Genomic DNA, 18,343 nt, shown 5'->3' with positions numbered 1-18,343 from the left:
TGGGAGGGCACAGAGAATGAAGCCAATGATTTTGTAAGTATTTTGAATAACAACAGTTACAACTTGCAATTTACAAGTAATTGGTCAAAAGATTCATTGGAGTTTTTAGATCTTAAACTCACAATTGATGGAGACTGTTTAAAAAGTTCCTTATTCAGAAAAAACACTGCAGGAAATTGTCTCCTACATGCCCGAAGTTGCCATCTGAGCACCCTCATCAATAGTATACCATTAGAAGAACTACTTAGGGCAAAACGGAATTTCAAAGAGGAAGAGAAAATAATGATCACAAGATTTTTGGAAAGAGGTTACCCCCTTTCAGTCATCAATAAAGCTACAACTGAAGTATCTAAAAGAACAAGGGCCTCCCTACTTATTGAAAAAGACAAGGAGGAGAGAGAAGTCAAGGCACAAGAAAAGATCAGGTTCATTACGACTTTCAACAGGCAGGCTCGAGAAATTCGTAAAAGCCTTAATAAGTTTTGGCCAGTCTTACAGACTGACAAAGATTTAGCAGAGTGTAGAAAGTTTTCCTCAGATTACTTTAAAAAAAGCTAAATCTTTGAAAGATACTCTCTGCAGAGCAGTAGAACCTGCAATCTCAAGAAGTGTAGGAATACATGGATTCTACACATGCAGGAACTGCAAAGCCTGTAGAAATAGTAAGAACAGAAAGGAAGTTATACTTTACCCCAATTGCAAGCCATTTCAAATCTCAAAGCATACGTCATGCAACACTGAGTATGCAGTGTACGCTCTATTCTGTCCTTGCCAAAAAGCATATATTGGGAGTACCATCCATAAAGCGAAGAAAAGGGTGCTTGAGCATCTTCGAGCAATCAAAAATGGGGATAAACAATATCCAGTGGTGCGGCATTTCCAAAGACATCATGGGCAGAATAGTAATCTTTTGAGCTTTTGTGTACTAGACTCTGTGAAAATCAATGAGAGAGGTGGCAATAGGGTACAAAACCTTCGACGTCTTAAATCCAAGCTGATCATCCAATATAGAACGCTTGCACCTATAGGTCATAACTGCGATGAAGAACTTGCAGCACATTTAGGGTAAATTTAAGATCTCAATTGACCAATGAGGAATCAGTTTCCAATTTCTGATGTTAAAGATGCGGTTTGTGTCCGTCATGTTCATTGATTTTTTGAATTTACATCTTGAAGATGAATCATTTCTCCTTTAAATCATGCATAATATATGATTCAGATGCATGCAAGATCATATAAAATCTGCATCTGCTTAAGAGCTATTTGTTTTTAATGTCACTGTGGTTGTGTGTGGTAAAGGTATGTTAAGATTTAGTTTTGTAATTTTTTTTTGTTTATATTACAGACAACGTTATGGCTGGTAAAATGAAGAAATGCTTAAGAGCGAAAATATCTCAGTTAATGGAGAAGCCCACTAGGGCTCGATGGGCAGATTCAATTTGGGACAATCACAGGTGTCTAAATTTTGAGGTGCGATGTGTCCTATGAAACCGGTGCCCACATGGGCTTGGAAAGCAATGAAAGGAGTATTTGAGAAATTGCTATGGACAAAAGTTCGAATTGTGATCTTTGCCCCATGTTTGTATCAAATTTGTGAAAATTGTCATTTTCATTGTTATTCTTTCTTTGTTAATGTTTGATTCTCCATGATTTTGTCTAAAAAGCGATGCACATTTTGCACCACGAATGTAGAAGCGAAGTAACTCCTTTGTGACACGGTAGTCTGTCTTCACGTTTTACTTTCGTTTTTGTCACATGATTATTTAAATGCTTTTGTCACCTAGCAACAGTACTCGTGATCAAGGGTGTTGCACCCGAAACGCGTCGAGTTGCTAAAACTCTGCCTAAATAAATAATTGCTGAAGTTTATTGTTGTCCGTGGCTGCTGTCACTTTACGGAAAAACAGCTTTGGTTTTGATTTACGAGGCTCGCCCCCTCGCCGCGGACCGCCGTCAGGAGTGGAAAGGGAACGGCGTTTTTCGAGTGTGGCACACTGGAATACAGGTCTGGATATACATATATATAAATATATATATATATATATATATAGATATATATATCTCTGTGCTACTGGGTCGGAGGAGGCTCAATGAAATAAATGCCTTTTAACCCAGCACTCTTCGTGTGCGTGCCCTTTTCTGTGAGGAGTAGGGTTGGATCGTGTATATATATATATATCTATATATACATATATATATATATATATCATCTACTGGCGGTCGCCAGTAGATAGTTATAGTTAGGACCGTGTTTCCATAGGAAATCTCAAAATTCTATGTTTAATAACTTTGGCGCCGGTTGACGAATCTTCGCGAAATTTTCAAAACTAATGGAGCGCTCCGCTCAGCTCCTACTCTGAAAGTCTCGGGGTGATTTGTCAAGCGGGGGCCGAGAAAAAAGGGGGGTCCCAAAACGCGTTTTCTCCTTATGCATTTTTCCATAGGACCTTTAGTCGAAGGTACAGCCCGAACGGCTGAACAGAATTACGTGAAATTTGGCAGAGAGGTAGTCCTCAGGTCGGGGAAGTGCCTTTTGCAGGTCTGGTGTCAATCTGTTCAGTATTTCCTGAGAAAATAGCATTTAAAAGCATATAAATATCTAAACGCACGCACCGTGCGCGCACGGTGCGCGCCGTGCGCGCACGGTGCCGTGCACAAACGAAATTCTGATTGGTTGTTAGATGTCAGTCAACATTCGAATCGGTCGAAATCAGGAAGTGTCGGCCGCCATTTTGTCTCTCGCACTGAAAAGGAAAGGAGGAAAAAAGGTGGAAAACGTGAAAAGGGGGAAGGGAAGAGAGTTCCTGACCCCCTAGCCTTTGTCAGGGGGTCACAGAAGCACCCTCATGGGTGAAATAAACATTTTATTTTTTTAAATAAAATTCGCGGGGTGCGCGCACGGTGAAAAACCTTAAAAAATATATATATATTAATAAATATATAACTTAGCATTTAAAAAAACGTACAAATTCACTTAAAAAACCATAGGTTTCACACACGTTATAGTTAGGAATTAGCATTTAAAAAACCTTGCAAATTCACTTAAAAACCATAGGTTTCACACAGGTTATAATTAGGTGGACATTTCACTCGTAAAAAACCAATGAAATTCCCCCGTTATAGTTAGTTCAGATAACTATAACTCGCGCGACCGCCACTCTATCACAAGGATGATGTCATCAGTGATGTCATGAGTGATGCCACTGACCATTTCATGAGTGATGTAATATGTGACGTCATGAGCAGTGGATTGCGGGCGCGCGAGTTATAGTTATCTGAACTAACTATAACGGGGGAATTTCATTGGTTTTTTACGAGTGAAATGTCCACCTAACAATAACCTGTGTGAAACCTATGGTTTTTTAAGTGGAAATATATACAACAGACCAACAGACCGACAACTCGTGCTAACGATCTCAATGACACAGTCTGTCTGGAAATAACCGAATTCAATTCCCTCTTGATGTACCAAATCTTTTGATTGGGTAAGAGAAGTTGACACGAAAGAGAATTGACCTGGAAACCCAGAAAATCTATCACCTGCGATGGAATCAAGACTGATTTCTGAGGGTTCACCAGAAAACCCAGAGATTGTAAGAGGTCGATAGACCACTCCAGGTGTATCAAGACTTTGAGGGGACAGTCTGCCATGATTAGAATGTCGTCTAGATATATTATTAAACGAACACCCCGAGCGCGCAAACATTCCACGACGGGCCTCAGAAGTTTCGTGAAGCACCAAGGTGCTGACGAGGGGCCGAACGGGAGAACTTTGTACTCGTACCAAATCCCCCGACAATGGAATTGCAGGAACCGACGATGTGGCTCGAAGATGGGAATCGACAAGTACGCATCCTTGAGATCGAGGCGAACCATCCAATCCCCTTCGCGAAGAAGATCGCGCAACAGATGAATCCCCTCCATCTTGAAGTGTCTGTAAACGACACCTCCGTTGAAGTCCTTCAGATTGAGAACTAAGGGGGAACCGCCCCCTTTCTTCTGCACCAGAAAAACAGTGCTGATGAACCCATGGGGATGGCAAACAGTTTGAATGATTGCCCCCTTTTCCAGAAGAGAATCGATTTCTGCAGAAATTAACTCTTGGTCTTGAAGAGAGAAATACAGAGGACTGGGAGGGTGGGTTTGATTTAGGGGCTGATAAAACTCTATTTTGTAACCCTGAACGGTTTGCAGCACCCAAGCATCTTTGGAGATTAGCCGCCAATTGTGCAGAAAAAATCGTATTCTGCCCCCCAGAACCACATCGGAAGCCGGACTCAAGCTCACCTGAAGTGTTGGAATCCTGGTAGCCACTTTGATTTCCGCTGGAACGTCCCTTTCTATATTGCCCTCTCCCTTTGCGAGAGGGATAGAATTGGGAACGGGTGCTGTAGCCTGAATCTTGACCACCGCCTCTTTGGGACTGGAATCCCCTCTGGGAGTTCTGAGAGCCACGGCCGAACGAGCATCCCCTATGTCGTCCGACCCTGGCAAAAACCGGTCGAAACGCTCGCCGCAGCGAAGCTTGTGCTTTATCAAGGCCACTGAAAGTTACCACAAACTTCGTAAGTTCTTTCAAAAAAGGATGGCCAAACAACAGCCCCTGAGCTAAAGGGCCGGACTCGGATGAGGAGAGCTCCGCTAATTTGGGATCCAATTTAAGGAAAATAGAGCGGCGACGCTCACTAGAAATTGCGCAGTTGGCATTACCCAACTGGCAAATAGCCCTCTGAGACCATTCGATAAGTTCATCAGGGTCAACAAGGGCCGAGGACTCTTTGGCCAGAAACCCGAGATCTAAAATCTTCGTGAGAGGACCTAGCAAATCCAGCAACTTATCCTGACAGGAGCGTCAGGATCTGTCAAGACCCTTTTTGGGATCTTTGGCGTATTTTTTGAGGTAGGAGACCATCGTGGGATCATTTTCCGGAGTGTCCGCTAAATGGTCAGCGAGATCTGGACGTGGACATTCGGACCGAAGGCGGGCCCTTACATCCTTCTCAAAGGGTTGTCGAATATGTGCTTGTACATACTCTGCCACAGCAGGGGATGGAAGCCAGGAAGAAGAATGTGGATGAAAGATGTCCGAAGGTTCGAAATTTAGAACAGGAGGATGTGTAGGAGCATCAACATAATGCTCCTTACACGACTTCTTTCGTGGCGGAGGAACATCCTGATCAGTGGAAGCTGAGGAATGAGTGCCATCAGTGTCCGTAACATTGCCTGTGGATGCAGAAGCGCCCCAAGGTCAAATTGGAAGACTTAGCAGAGGCTAGAGTTTTGGCCAATTTCTTAAAGTCCGACCTATGAGGGTTAATAGGTGACTTAGAAGACGAACGTGAGGATGGCAACCAGCCCTGTTGTTTGGCGTAGTGAGTCAAATGACGTTTTAAGGGATTGATGGCACAAGCAAGTGCCTTATTAACTTAGTGCTGCACACCCTGGTCTAAAGCCTCGACCAAATCATGCTCAAAAGCCAGAGGCATCTTCCTCATCATAGTAGTCATCTTCATCAAAATACTCATCCATAGTGACACACAAAAGTGTTACAGTAATGCCCACAAGATGACAAGTTCAATAATGCCAAGGCACAATGTAGGGGGAGTGAACAACCCCTCAGCAAGCCAACAGTATAGGAAGAACCTGCACACAACGCAAATCATTAAATGTAGAGGGAGGGCTTGCTGCAAAATATACACTCTAGGCAGAGCCTATGCTTTGTTGTACAGCCCAATGCAATTTTATAAGCAAAAGGCGTAAATGGGGCAGAAAACACGAGGCTGTGGGCATGCGTTGTCGATAAAACAACCGTTGTCGGCAAATCTCCGTGAAAACACGGAAGAAAAAACCTCAAAATGGCCGCCGCGCATGCGCGGTAACGGCCGCCTCGGTACACAGAAGAGGAGGTTGCGCACAGCGCGCGAGTCCTCCAGCCCCGGTCTCCCGCTCCACTAAAATGATCTTAGACGCCCGGACACAGCGGAATGGACCACACGCCCCCTGCCACACGCGCACAGAGAAGCGGCGAAACATCCGAGAGGCAAAAGCCGATACCTGCAAGGCAGCCTGCAACAAAGCGCGAGGGATTTAAAGCGCGCGCGAGCGCTAACAAGCTAGCAACATTAGAAATACAAGCAAGCATCAAGTAAGTAATATGAAAAGAAGCACTTAACTGGCTGCGGAGCAGCAAAGAAAGAGGATGTGATACTATCTACATGACCTTTTATACTATGGTCTCTATGGTTGGTCAAGTGATACCCTGGTGTTTATGGGTACTGTAGTTTTCTCTTTTATCTACTGTTTTCTAATTGGCTGCTGAGCATTTCTAATAAAGAAATGAGAAAGCATAATCGGAGCCTCCTGTCCTGACATAGAATTTATGGCAAATGTGTGACACATCTAAATGCCTTCTTGATGGAATCAAAGTAAAAAACTGAAAGTATTTCCTACTGAGGAGACTGTAGTAAATGAGAAAATTAGGAAACTTCATATAACAAATAAGTCTCCCAAGATGGCCACCAGAGACAAAAGAGCCCAAATGTAGCACAAATATCACCCAGATGTAGCCCAAGTATAGCCCAATGACAGAATGTCCCAGAGTGTTCTAAAGAACAACTAGAGCGCTAACAGTCTTACTTATGACAAACGTATAGCACACCTGAAGCCATCTTGAATGGAATAAAGTGGTAACATTTAAAACATTTAATTTGCAAAGGAACAAAATGAGGGGGTTCATTTTGCCATAGAAATTATGATTAGTGCTGCAGAAAGAAAAATTAGGGCACATTTTGACTTCTCAAATCCTCTTCTATTTCATTAAACAATTCTGACATGCAGACTGAAACATGCACTTTGAATACCAGCAGCAGACTTCCCTGGTGAGCAGTAGCTTTACTACAGTGATCTAATGAGCAACTAGAGTGCTAACATTCAGAATTTAGGGCAAATGGGTGACACATCTGAATGCCTTCTTGATGGAACCAAAGTAAACAACCATTGAAAATGCAATAGCTCTCACCCTCGTTTAAGTTAAAGCAATTCTGTTTGTAATTAGGTGGCTTTTTAGCTTTGCTTGTATTAGTGTTTTTTAAACTTTCATGTACATAACATGCATATGTATGCATATATGTATATGTATGCATGCATTTATATTTATATAGATATGCAGATTATATATATGTTTGATATGTATGTATATATTATCTACTGGCGGTAGATATTAACTATCCAAATAAAAAAATAAAAAAGAGCTGAGCCATTCCATATTACAGGAAAAAGTCAATCTATAACTATATACATAGGTAGCTTATTGTAAAATATATATTTAAAAAATATAATAATACATTCATAAATTAGCATTTAAAAAACCTTGCAAATTCACTTAAAAAACCATAGGTTTCACGCACGTTATAGTTAGGAATTAGCATTTAAAAAACCTTTCAAATTCACTGAAAAAACCATAGGTTTCACACACGTTATAGTTAGGAATTAGCATTTAAAAAACCTTGCAAATTCACTGAAAAAACCATAGGTTTCACACATGTTATAGTTAGGAATTAGCATTTAAAAAACCTTGCAAATTCACTGAAAAAACCATAGGTTTCACACATGTTATAGTTAGCTGGACATTTCACTCATACAAAACCATTGAAATTCCCCCGTTATAGTTAGTTCAGCTAACTATAACTCGCGCGCCCGCAATCCACTGCTGATGACGTCACATATTACATCACTCATGACATGGTCAGTGATATCACTCATGACATCACTCATGACATCTCAAATGACATCACTGATGACATCACTGATGACGTCATCCATGTGATAAATTACCACATCTTCTCACACCCTAATATAACCTGTGATACACCGACTCAAAATTTCAGAGTTCCATTCTCAAAACCATACATACTGTAATACCAATAACTACATACCCACTTATTAACTCTTAGGTCTACATACACCTCCACTCATTCACCTGTACAGTCACTCATACTTACAGTCACTCCATACAAGACTATCATATGCATTTATACACCTATATAGACACTCACACACCACCAATCATCCATAGGGGTACTCTCACACCTAGTCAGTCATGCAAATAATCACACTCCCATTTACTCACCTATGCGGTTATACACACTCAAGTTCACTTACTCATAAAAATAGTACCACATTCTTACGCTCTTATAGAATCATTGATACAAGCACACACTCATCCATACAGTCACTCTCACAATCACACACTCTCACATCTACCTACTTATATACTCTTACACACATATATACTGCCTTTCACATATGTAGTTAGTCACAAATGTACCACTGAGATATACATTCAATCCCTAACACACCCATACATACACTCACTCAACCATACAGTCCATCACAGATGCACTCTTAAAACCATGCACCCATAGAATCACCCACTCACACATCTATGCATAGAGTCACACACACCCTACCCACACAAACACTCAGGAACCCATACAGATACTGAGACAAGCAATCAATAACTCATATAGACACTCATATAGCTATTCACAAAACTCTGCAGCCACTTATACACCAACATACAGACACATACAAACATTTGCACAGTTTAGTCACTAGTCTGCAGTAAGATACATTTAATGACTCACTTATAGAGTCAGTTACGCACCACAGAAAATCATCCATTTACACACTTGTACACCCACTTATTCTTCAACAGGCCTTTCCCTATATATATTAAACATATTAAAATTGTTCAGAAACACATACTCAATGGATGATGTCATCAGTGATGTCATCAGTGATGTCATTTGAGATGTCATCAGTGATGTCATGAGTGATGTCACTGACCATGTCATGAGTGATGTAATATGTGACGTCATCAGCAGTGGATTGCGGGCGTGCGAGTTATAGTTAGCTAAACTAACTATAACGGGGGAATTTCAATGGTTTTGTACGAGTGAAATGTCCAGCTAACTATAACATGTGTGAAACCTATGGTTTTTTCTGTAAATATATATATATATATATACACATACACATACATACATATATATAAATGCATAGGCATATATATGCATATATATATGTGCATATGTGTGCATGTAGAGAGAGGTAGAGAGAGGTAGAGAGGTAGAGGTGTAGAGGTAGAGGTGTAGAGGTAGAGAGGTAGAGGGAGAGAGGTAGAGGTGTAGAGAGGTAGAGGTGTAGAGAGGTAGAGAGTAGTAGAAAGAGAGGTAGAGAGAGGTAGAGAGGTAGAGAGTGAGTAGTAGAGAGTAGTAGAGAGTAGTAGAGAGTGAGTAGTAGAGGGAGTAGTAGAGAGTAGTAGAGAGTAGTAGAGAGTGAGTAGTAGCGAGTGAGTAGTAGAGAGAGAGTAGTAGAGAGTAGTAGAGTAGTAGAGAGTGAGTAGTAGAGAGTAGTAGGGAGCGAGTAGTAGAGAGCAAGTAGTAGAGAGTAGTAGAGAGTAAGTAGTTGAGTGAGTAGTAGAGAGTAGTAGAGAGTGAGTAGTAGAGTGAGTAGTAGAGAGTAGTAGGGAGCGAGTAGTAGGGAGCAAGTAGTAGAGAGTGTGTCGTAGAGAGTGAGTAGTAGAGAGTACTAGAGAGTGAGAAGTAGAGAGAGTAGTAGAGAGTAGTTGAGAGCGAGTAGTAGAGAGGGAGAAGTGGAGAGTGAGTAGTAGAGAGTAGTAGAGAGCAAGTAGTAGAGAGTGAGAAGTAGAGAGTGAGTAGTAGAGAGTGAGTAGTGGAGAGTAGGAGAGAGAGTAGTAGACAGTGAGTAGTAGAGAGAGTAATAGGGAGTGAGTAGTAGAGAGAGAGTAGTAGAGAGTGAGTAGTAGAGTAGTAGAGAGTGAGTGGTAGAGAGAAGTAGAGAGTAGTAGAGTGAGTAGTAGAGAGTAGTAGAGAGTGAGTAGTAGAGAGAGTAGTAGAGAGTAGTAGAGTAGTAGAGTGAGTAGTAGAGAGTGAGTAGTAGAGAGAGTAGTCGAGTAGTAGAGAGTGAGTAGTAGAGAGTGAGTAGTAGAGAGTGAGTAGTAGAGAGCGAGTAGTAGAGAGTGAGTAGTGGAGAGTGAGTAGTAGAGAGAGTAGTCGAGTAGTAGAGAGTGAGTAGTAGAGAGTGAGTAGTAGAGAGCGAGTAGTAGAGAGTGAGTAGTAGAGAGTGAGTAGTAGAGAGTGAGTAGTAGAGAGTGAATAGTAGAGAGTGAGTAGTAGAGAGTAGTAGAGAGTGAGTAGTAGAGAGTAGTAGAGTGAGTAGTAGAGTAGTAGAGTGTGAGTGGTAGAGAGTAGTAGAGAGTAGTAGAGTGAGTAGTAGAGAGTAGTTGAGAGTGAGTAGTAGAGAGTGAGTAGTAGAGAGTAGTAGTAGAGAGTAGTAGAGAGTGAGTAGTAGAGAGTAGTAGCGAGTGAGTAGTAGAGAGTGAGTAGTAGAGAAAGAGTAGTAGAGAGTAGTAGAGAGTGAGTAGTAGAGAGTGAATAGTAGAGAGTAGTAGAGAGTGAGCAGTAGAGAGTGAGTAGTAGAGATTGAGTAGTAGAGAGTAGTAGAGAATGAGTAGTAAAGAGTGAGTAGTAGAGAGTAGTAGAGTAGTAGAGAGTGAGTAGTAGAGAGTGAGTAGTAGAGAGAGAGTAGTAGAGAGTGAGTAGTAGAGTAGTAAAGAGTAGTCAGTCAGTGTCAGTGTGTCAGTCAGTGTCTGTCAGTCAGTCAGTCAGTCAATCAGTGTCAGTCAGTGTCAGTCAATCAGTGTCAGTCCTTGTCAGTCAGTCAGTCAGTCAGTGTCAGTCAGTCAGTGTCAGTGTCAGTCAATCAGTGTCAGTCAATCAGTGTCAGTCAAGTGTCAATCAGTCAGTGTCAGTCAGTCAGTGTCAGCTAGAGCAGCTCTGCTGGCCTGGTTCTCTGGCTCTAAAGCAGCTCTGCTGACCTGCTTCTTTGGCTCTAAAGCAGCTCTGCTGACCTGGTTTCTCTGGCTCTACAGCAGGTCTGCTGACATGATTCTCTGGCTCTAGAGCAGCTCTGCTGACCTGGTTCTCTCCCTCTAGAGCAGCTCTGCTGACCTGGTTCTCTCCCTCTAAAGCAGCTCTACTGACCTGGTTTCTCTGGCTCCACAGCAGCTCTGCTGACCTGGTTCTCTGGCTCTAGAGCAGCTCTGCTGACCTGGTTCTTAGGCTCTAGAGCAGCTCTGCTGACCTGGGTCTCTGGCTCTAAAGCAGCTCTGCTGACCTGGCTCTATGGCTCTAAAGCAGATCTGCTGACTTGGTTATCTGGCTGTAGTGCAGCTCTGCTGACCTGGTTCTCTGGCTCTAAAGCAGCTTTGCTGACCTGGTACTCTGGCTCTAAAGCAGCTCTGCTGACCTGGTTCTCTCCCTCTCAAGCAGATCTGCTGACCTGGTTTCTCTGGCTCTACAGCAGCTCTGCTGACCTGGTTCTCTGGTTCTAGCGCAGCTCTGCTGACCTAGTTCTTAGGCTCTAGAGTAGCTCTGCTGACCTGGTTCTCTGGCTCTATAACAGCTCTGCTGACCTTGTTCTCTGTCTCTAAAGCAGATCTGCTGACCTGGTTCTATGGCTCTAGAGCAGCTCTGCTGACCTGGTTTTATGGCTCTAAAGCAGCTCTGCTGACCTGGTTCTCTCCCTCTAAAGCAGCTCTGCTGACCTGGTTCTCTCCCTCTAAAGCAGCTCTGCTGACCTGGTTCTCTGCCTCTAGAGCAACTCTGCTGACCTGGTTCTCTGGCTGTAAAGCAGCTCTGCTGACCTGGTTCTATGGCTCCAAAGCAGCTCTGCTGACCTGGTTCTCTGGCTCTAGAGCAGTGCTGCTGACCTGGTTCTCTGGCTCTAAATCAGCTCTGCTGGCCTGGTTCTCTCCCTCTAAAGAGCTCTGCTGACCTGGTTCTCTGGCTCTAAAGCAGTTCTGCTGACCTGGTTCTCTGCCTCTAGAGCAGCTCTGCTGACCTGGTTCTATGGCTCTAAAGCAGCTCTGTTGACCTGGTTCTCTGGCTCTAGAGCAGCTCTGCTGACCTGGTGCTCTGGCTCTAAAGCAGTTCTGCTGACCTGGTTCTCTCCCTCTAAAGCTGCTCTGCTGACCTGGTTTCTCTGGCTCTACAGCAGCTCTGCTGACCTGGTTCTCGGCCTCTAGAGCAGCTCTGCTGAACTCGGTCTCTGGCTCTAGAGCAGCTCTGCTGACCTGGGTCTCTGGTTCTAGAGCAGCTCTGCTGACCTGCTTCTTAGGCTCTAGAGCAGCTCTGCTGACATGGTTCTCTGGCTCTACAACGGCTCTGCTGACCTGGTTTCTCTGGCTCTACAGCAGCTCTGCTGACCTCGTTCTCTGCGCTCACAATGCACGCACCCGACTTTGCGAAAATATATTAAAAAATAATATAAGTTTATTATAAGTACAAATATATTATTTTTATGAATATCTTAGATAATCTCTTGCTCTAATATGTATAGTAAAGACACATACATATAATTTTGGAACATAAAAGTTATTTTGCGGGAGTAGCGCACCCACCGCGCCCCAGCATATATATGACATCACGCGGGACCCGCCACCGCGCAAGCAACTCGTACCGTAATGCGCATGTGTCGCAAATGCGCGGGAGTAGGTGTCGCGGACTGGTCGCATACCAATCGCGCACATCACGTAATATTAAATGTATATGATGTACCTGAAAAACACGCAGCCGTCGCACACCGTACGCGGGTCCTTCACAACTTTTCTAAAATGGTGGTTAGAATCCGCGCACCCACCATGATGTGTACGCTTTGAGTGCACGACTCCGAATTAAAAAAAAATAAATAAATTAAAAAAGAAAATAATATAAATATATTAAAATAAAAAATGAAAACAAAAAAAATAATCAATATTTCAGTTTGAATGTTTGTTAAAAAAAATTTGGCCAATTTTCAGAAAAAGATATAATGTTATTTATTGAATAAAATATTTATAAATAAACAGTTAAAAAACTGTAGAAAATCAGTACAAAAAAATAGGTATAACTAATATCACATTTAAAAATTGCATTTAAAAAACCTTTGAAATTCACTGAAAAAAAACATAGGTTTCAGAGACGTTATAGTTAGAAATTAGCATTTAAAAAAGCTTTGAAATTCACTGAAAAAAACATAGGTTTCAGAGACGTTATAGTTAGAAATTAGCATTTAAAAAACCTTAGAAATTCACAGAAAAAAACATAGGTTTTAGGGGTGTTATAGTTAGCTGGCCATTTCACTCGTACAAAACCATAGAAATTCCTCCGCTATAGTTAGTTCTGCTAACTATAACTCGCCCGCCCGCAATGCACTGCTGATGATGTCACATATTGCATCATTCATGATACGGTCAGTGACATCACTGATGACATCACTGATGACATCTCAAATGACATCACTGATGACATCATCCATGTGACAATCTGATACACCTCATCTTACACTAGTATAACCTTTCATCACTCACTGTAAAATACAGAGTACCATATTTGAAACCATTGACACACCAATTCCAGTTACTACATACCCACTCACTGATTCCTAAGTCTAAACACACAACTCCCCATTCAACAACAGAATCATTTATACATGCAGTCACTAATTAATAGAACACTATCAAATGCACTTATACACATATATAGACATTGACACATCAGCAGTCATCTTAGTCGGTTATGCAGTCATCCTACTCACTCATGAATTGTTTTTATCACACTTACATTTACTCACTTACACAATTATCCAACAACACCTCATTTATTCAAACACATAGTAACTCATAGTGAATATGTTAAAAAATCACCATTACAATTATACACTCATTCATATAGTTACTCTCACAATCACTGACTCTTACACATACTTATTTATATACACCAACTCTCACATACAATGCCTTTTATTTTTTACTTTGTTGAAGATGTACAACTAAAATATATATTCGCTCACCAACACACAAATAAATACACTCAGTCACCCAAACAACTGTTTCCACATGCACTCTTAAACCTATACACCTAGTCAATCAACCATTCATACATCTATGCATAGAGTTACACACACCCCATCCAACCACACACAAACTCAGTGTCTCATACAAATACTCACCCAACTAATCAATAACTAATACACGCACTCATGTAGTTAGTAACCAACTGATGCAGCTTGGAATACAACAACAGAGACAGTGATGCACACATTCACATAGTTTAGTTACTAAGCCATGTATTAAGTGAGACACTTGTAATTACTCACTTAACCCCTTCAGTGCCACGCCCTTTCCCCCTCCTGTGCCGGGCGTTACATTAGCGGGCGGGGTTCATGACGAGATAGTCTCGTCATGGGCACAGCGCAACCGTGCTCCATGACGAGACTATCTCGTCATGGGCACAGAAGAGGTTAAACAGACAGTCAGACAGCTACTAAATCCTCCATCCGGACAGTTATATATCCACTCAATCTTCAATACAGATTGGTATATATATAGTACATATTTAAATTTTCAACTAAACCACATTCACTGGATGATTTCATCAGTGATGTCATTTGAGATGTCATCAGTGATGTCATCAGTGATGTCACTGACCATGTCATGAATGATGCAATATGTGACATCATCAGCAGTGCATTGCGGGCGCGCGAGTTATAGTTAGTAGAACTAACTATAACTGACAAATTTCTATGGTTTTGTTTTATATATATATATATATATTCGTTGACCGGCGCCAAAGTTATTCAAAATAGAATGTTGCGGATTTCCTATGGAAACGTGGTCCTAACTATAACTACCTACTGGCGACCGCCAGTAGGTAATATATATATATATATATATATATATATATATATATATATATATATATATATATATGTAAACCAAAGTGTAGTTATCTGCCGGCAGATAACTACAAGTGGAGCAGGAAGGCAGGCTGCATCGCACAGCCAAATGGCAGAACTCCATCGCGTGACCTCCTGATGCTTCTGGGCACTTTGGTTTACATATATATAGCTGACTATAACTTGTGCCCCTGCAAGGCACTGCTTATGACCTCGCATATTACATCACCCATGGCATGGTCAGTGACATCACTGATGGCATCTCAGAACACATTACTGATGACATCATCCAAAAATACACTAATGCACCCCCTCACCCCCCAAAAAAAACCTTTCATACACCCACTCCCATTCCCACACAACCAATCACAAGCCCATTAGCAGACCCATACTAGTACTTACACACCTACTCACTGATTTATAGATCTATATACACACACACACACTCACTCACTCACTCACTAATGCAGCCACTGATATATCCACTCATACACCCATACAGCCACTCACACCCTGAGTCAGTCACCCATAGGGCTACTAACACACCTAATCACTCACCCATACAGTCAATCACACAGCCACTTACTCACCCATACAGTTATACACACACACACACACTTACTTACTTACTCATACAGATTCTAACACATACTGACTCACCTATACAGTTACTGACACAAGCACACTCACCCATACTGATACTCTCATTTCACTCACTTACCCATAGTCACTCGTATCCCGTCACTCACCTATACTGTCTTTCACATACCCAGCTACCCATATACCACTGACAAATCCACTAACCCATACAGCCCCTCACACACACACACACACTCACTAACCCATACAGCCACAGACTCACCCACTCACTCATCCATACAGGCAGTCACAAACACCCTCACCCACCCACACAGACAATCAGACACCCATACAGGTACTGGGACAACCAATCAATCACCCATACAGCACTCACACAGCCATAAAGCCACTCAGACACCAAATGACAGACTGATACAAATATTCACGCAACCAGTCACTCACCCATACATTCACTGAGACACCAAGTCACTCACTTATACAGCCAGTCACGCACCCACTGAATTAATCATACAGCCACTCAGTGATGTTATTTGAGATGTCATGAGGAATGTCACTGACCATGCCATGAGTGTTGCAAAATGTGAGGTCATAAGCAGTGCATTACGGAGCACAAGTTATAGTTAGCTCAGCTTACTATAGCTGCTGAATTGCACTGATTTTGTACAAGTGAACCCTGAGCTTAACTGTAACATCCTTGTAACCTTTGTTTTTGTTTCAGTGAAACTATATATAAATGGCAGAGATGCTTTTAGGGTGGGAGGCAAGGGTATTTTTTAGGGTTTAGGGTGGGTTTGGGGTTTTGGGTGGCAAGGGAATTTTTAGGGTTTAGGGTGGGTTTGGGATTTCGAATGGTAAGGGAATTTTTGGGGTTTAGAGTGTGTTAAATATATATGTGTAATTAAAAACAAATATGTATAAATGAAAATATATATATGTATGTGTGTATAAAAATACATATAAAGATAAATATTTATTTTAACAATGCTTATACAAGACAAATATAAGTATTTCCGAGGTAACTAAAAAGCCTCCAAATATACATTACCTACTGGCGGCCGAAATGTTCAAAAAGTATACTTTCATTGGCTCAGCTGCTGTGTTGAAAGTTTCGAGGGGATGTGTCAAGCGGGGCCAAGAAAAAGGGGGGGTCCGAAAATGGGTTTTTCCCCATGTCAATTCCCATAGGACCTTTGAACATGCCTACAGCCCGAATTGCTGGCTGAAATTACACCACATTTGGTAGAAATTTAGATTTGGTTACATTTTTTGTGACTTGATGTAAATCCGTTTGGTAATTTTAGAGACATTAAAGGTAAAAAATATAGATATATAGGGATGCGGATCTGACAATGCCCATGCTAAAATCTGATTGGCTGCCAACACTTCAACCAGGATATTGGTAAGAGCTCTCTCTTAACATGAAAATGAATTAAAGTGAGGTGAAATATGCAGCGTATGAGTTTTGATTGGTTTATTTTGACATGTTCACACATAAGGGTATCAATATGCTGCGTGCTGTTTAGATTTGATTTTGCAATACATGAAGGGAGGGGTGACTTCTAGAAGTCTCTCTCCGTGTTAGTAAAGATATTAAAGACAGGAAGTTTTGGTTGTCATACTGAAGCTCACTCGTGGGATGGACGCATCGCCACAAGAAAGTTTGGCTCCCATTGAGGCTTCTGGAGGACTGAAAGGGCTTCCCAGTCGAGCTGACCAGAATGATGCTGAACTCAATAGTGATGTATGAGTTATGAGTTTCATTGCTCTATGATGTTTTCATGTTGTGCTCTTTATAATTGATTCTCTCATTTAACAGTGTTTATCCCTAGCATTTGACAGTGCTTGTTTCTTGCATTTGACGTCCATTATTATCTGCTTATGTTTTACTCCTTGTATCTTACTTGTGAATTTTTTAGTATTCTTATTATTTGCTTGTGTTCTATTTTCTTGCATTTTATTTGTGAATGTTCCAGTAATATTATCTGCTTAGGTTTTTCTGCCTTATTATTTCACTTGTGAATTTTTCATTATTATCTGACTTGTAACTGTTTATTATTTGCATGTGTTTTACCATAATTGTCTGCTTGTGTTTTATTCCATGCATTTGATTATTTTGTGAGTGTTTCATTATTATTTGCTTGCACATATATATATACGTATATTTACATTTGCATGTTATTTTACTGGATTCATTTGACATCTGGGAAAGTCCTTCTGTTAGAGAATCTTGTATTAAAAAAACCCATGCTTCATTTTGAAACTGTCTTTTTTTATGCCTCATTTCAGGAGTGTGGAGCCCCCTTTCCAGGTGCTTTTTTTCTTGCTTCACCGAGTGCCTCTCCTTGGGAGTGATGAATTTCTTTTATTTGGGAGTCTAAAGCAAGCCAAGCTGTTAAAGTACAAAGCTACCTCTGATTTATCATTCTTCAACTAATGTTGCTTTTGTGTTCAGTCAATCTAACCTTTATTTTGCATTTGGTTTTTCCTACATAGGCGAGACCAGATGGGCAGTCCCGTACCTTCACTCAGAATGGGAGCTGGGAAATTGGTCAGTAATTTTTTGAGTTTGTTGGGGTTGGCAGAGGTTTTTTTGAGTAGTGGTCAGACTTTGCTGTTTTTCCAGGCGTTGGGATATGTTGCGGTGGAGATAGAGGTGTTGAGTAGGGGGTGAGTTCCAGGCCGATCCTTTGTTTTCCGAGGTTGAAGATGTGGTGTGGGCATGGGTCTGTGGGAGCTTTTGAGTGGATGGATTTCATGGTGGAGGTGGTGTCCTGGGTGGAGAGGTTGTTCCAGGTGGTCAGTGTGTGGTTTGTGTCGGTTACGGTGGTGGCACATCTGTCGAGGAAATCCATAGGTGTGGGTTGAGGTTCGAAGTTCCTATATATAGATGCGATCTTGTCATTGGCGAGGCTGTCACACAGCTCCTGTGAGGGTGTGTTGTTTT

General features: G+C 41.6%; 1 protein-coding gene across 3 annotated transcripts in view; it reads left to right on the top strand.

The window, feature by feature from the left end:
* LOC146772776 (uncharacterized) overlaps window positions 1–18,343 on the top strand; it is a 209,792-nt gene that overhangs the window by 150,072 nt on the left and 41,377 nt on the right. For 2 of the 3 annotated variants that reach the window (XR_014972284.1, XM_085638910.1), the window contains one exon: window positions 1,346–1,867. The gene's annotated coding sequence lies outside the window, so the exon portion shown is untranslated. Of the gene's footprint in view, window positions 1–1,345; window positions 1,868–17,685; window positions 17,797–17,892; window positions 17,948–18,343 lie in introns of those variants that run through there. The other variant, XR_014972283.1, reaches the window with a different exon arrangement.

Source organism: Triturus cristatus, chromosome 12 (assembly GCF_964204655.1).
Source record: "Triturus cristatus chromosome 12, aTriCri1.1, whole genome shotgun sequence".
Lineage (NCBI taxonomy): Eukaryota > Metazoa > Chordata > Amphibia > Caudata > Salamandridae > Triturus > Triturus cristatus.
This window is presented reverse-complemented; position numbering and strand designations above follow the sequence as displayed.